This window comes from Camelus bactrianus, chromosome 18 (genome assembly GCF_048773025.1).
Source record: "Camelus bactrianus isolate YW-2024 breed Bactrian camel chromosome 18, ASM4877302v1, whole genome shotgun sequence".
NCBI classification, from domain to species: domain Eukaryota; kingdom Metazoa; phylum Chordata; class Mammalia; order Artiodactyla; family Camelidae; genus Camelus; species Camelus bactrianus.
In genome coordinates, this window is record NC_133556.1 from 32,825,596 (window position 1) to 32,828,643 (window position 3,048).

The 3,048-nt window shown below is 42.9% G+C and overlaps 1 non-coding gene across 1 annotated transcript; it reads left to right on the forward strand.

The window, feature by feature from the left end:
- Positions 1-1,433: 1,433 nt before the first annotated feature.
- LOC123618820 (small nucleolar RNA SNORA18) lies at positions 1,434-1,557 on the forward strand. Its single transcript, XR_006727301.1, has one exon. It is a non-coding gene; the product is annotated as a small nucleolar RNA SNORA18 (small nucleolar RNA).
- The last annotated feature ends 1,491 nt before the right edge of the window (positions 1,558-3,048 follow it).

The following is a 3,048-nucleotide window of genomic DNA, read 5'->3' on the forward strand; positions in this document are numbered from 1 at the left end:
AAAGCTGACTGATCTGTGTTCTCAACGGTGTCTGAGGAACCCAAGGGACCTGGGCTGGTCTTGGTGGCAGCATGAAGACACCAACTGCTAAGCAGAGAGCATGACCCATTAGCAGTAGGCACCTCAGTGGGGACCTGTGGGAACCGGAATTAGGGCCCTGGGTCTGAGTGCTCTGAACGGGAGCCTGGTTGGAGGATGCTCTGCCCGTCTTCCTACTGTTTCCCAGACATTCCAGACCCAAGAGTCACTTTTAAGGGAAGAGAAAATCTCACCAGGGAATGGGAAGTCCTGTCAAGAAGAGCAAACCCCAATATAGATACAGACCAGGTTTCTACTGAGCTCCCTGTCAGCTGTTTATGGGTTAAGACTATGTGATGGGGTGAGGCTTACTTTTTCTTTAAGGGGCATGGACCCAACAATTATTTCTGAAGTACCCTTGAGGATTCGGTCTTCACAGTGCAACATCTCAGCCATTCTAAGAGTGTTGGTAAAAATGTGTGTCTGTGTGTGTGTGTGTGTGTGTGTGTGTAGACACAGCTATTTTCAATTCCTGCTCCCTTGAGCTTCCTTTCTCTTGACAGGAGCCCTCTGGGGCCACTTGGCAGATAGCTGCCGCTGGTCCTTATCTGCAAAGAGCTGTCAGTCATGAGGCACCTCCGGGCGGACCATGTTTCACAAGGGTCCTTCTAGCATCTCAGGGCAGTTGGATCTAGGAGGCTCCAAAGCAAAAATTAAAAAAATCAGAAACGGACCCAAACATACTCTGGGTTCTTTATCTAATGTTTCCCAAAACTGCTCAGGTGGCTTCTGCCTCAAATGGTAACGACAGCTCTAAAAATTATCACAGCACAGCGATGCCTCCCCCTTGGTAACAGGGCCACCCCGATGGAGTAGGGAGTTCAGTTACCTCAGAGCTCTGCTTATGGGAGTCCAATGCATGCGTTAAGTTCTGTCTCACAGGAGTTTGGGGACAGTGCTTCCAGATTTAAATGAGCTGAGTTCAAGAGAGCAGGGTAGCAGTTTTAATCAACAAAACCAACATTTCACACAATGGGCTGCTACTGTCAGGGAGCTGAGGTCCCTGGAGGGCAAATGACTTTCCAACAACAGTCATGGTGATGATTTACTTATTCATTCAAAGAACATACGTTGAAATCCTGCATCATCCCAGGTCCTGTCCATGGCACTGCCCTTACAGGCATGTCCTGACCTTCAAGGACAAGTCTTTCAATAAACGATTTCACTGATCACTGTAATTACAGGGAAATGTTCACGTGCCCTGAGATGGTGCAAAAAAGAATCAAGTCTAAGCTGAGGATTTAAGGAGATGATGTTGAAAATGGGCATTTACTATTTTTAATAAATTTTATTGAGGCAGATTTCCCATAAAATAAAATGCTTCTTTTTTTTTTATCACAATCAAGATATAAAACATTTTCCTGATGGGGCTTTTTCCATAAACCTACATAGTTGGAAACACCTCGTAGAGTCACTCCGTGGTTTCCTTTCCTCCCAGAACTGCATGTTAGATCTGTGGGAAAGAACTACAAGACAGAGCTGCTAAATAAACTACGAAAACCCTAACAGTCAAACTTTTTTTATCTTAGATATTGGCATATTGCAACCATCAGTACCATTCTAAGGTGTGACAAGGTTAGGAGTAAATATGATTTGAATTTAATGCATGTTTAGAGGATGTCTAAAATTTAGAACCAGACAGCTCCGTCTTCCCTGATCCCAAACATGTAATAGTGCTCAAGTAAATTGCTCCAGGTAATTGGATCCCAAAGATTACAGGTGAGGAGTTTTGAAGTGTGTCCATGTTCCACTGGAGATCAAAGAAGTCCAACTAAAAGAACTATGCAGGGGGAAGGGTATAGCTCAGGGGTAGAGTGCATGCCTAGTATGCATGAGGTCCTCGGTTCAATCCCCCGTACCTCCACCAAAAGAAATAGATAAACCTAGTTACCTCCCTGCTAAAAACAAACAAACAAATAAAAAAAAAAGAATTATAGACTGACTGACGTGACAATTGTTGATTGAGCAAAAATTCCTTTTGAAAGGGCTATCTTGAAGATTATGATTCAAACATTGGAGGAACTAACATGATGGGCAGTGGAGGGAAAGAATCAGAACGTGTGAAATTCTTAAAAAAATCTATCGACTTAAATAATTTTGTCTACGTTACACACAAAAAAACAACCCTTTATACTTTTTGTAGGAAAAAAAAGATATAAAACTTTTTCTTCACTCTCGTGCTTCTTGGTGGTCAAACCCGTGTTCCCATCCCCAGCAGTAGCAATCACCAGTGTACTTCCTGTCACTAGGGGTTAGTTTAGCCTGGGGTTCTTGACCTTGGAACTTTGGACATTTGGGGTCAGATAATCCCTTGCTATAGGGGCTGAACTGTGCACTTTAAGATGTTTAGCAGCATTCCCAGCCTCCACCGCTAGATGCCAGGAGCATACACCAACTTGTGACAAATCAAAAATGTTTCCAGACATTTCCAAATGTTTCCTGGGGGCACAAGATCACCCACAGTTGAGGACTGCAGAATTCCAGGTAAACAGATCGTACCGTATGTGCTCTTTTGTGTCTGCTTCTTTGACTCCGTGTAGTTTTGGGGAATCATCCCTGTTGTGTTTCTGGTTTGTTTCTTTTTATTGCTGAGCACGAGTCTGTTGTATGGATGTACCATAACTGGTTTGGCCATTTCCCTGCTGATGGACATTTGGGTTGTTCTCAATGTGGGGACATGAATACGTCTCCAGTGAACATCCATTTATGCCTAAGTGAACACAGGTTTTCACTTCTTTTAAGTAAAGAGTGAAATCATGGGGTTGTATTTACATTTTAAACTGTATAAGAAACCATTTTCCAAAGTAGCTGAGTCATTTTATGTTTTCACTAACAATGTAGGAAAACGTGTGAGAGCTCGGGTTGCTCCACATCCACCACTGAGATGATTAGTCTTTTCGGTTCTAAATCTTCTAATGCCTGTATAGTATATCTCATTACATTTATCTATGACAGTTCATGACACAGATC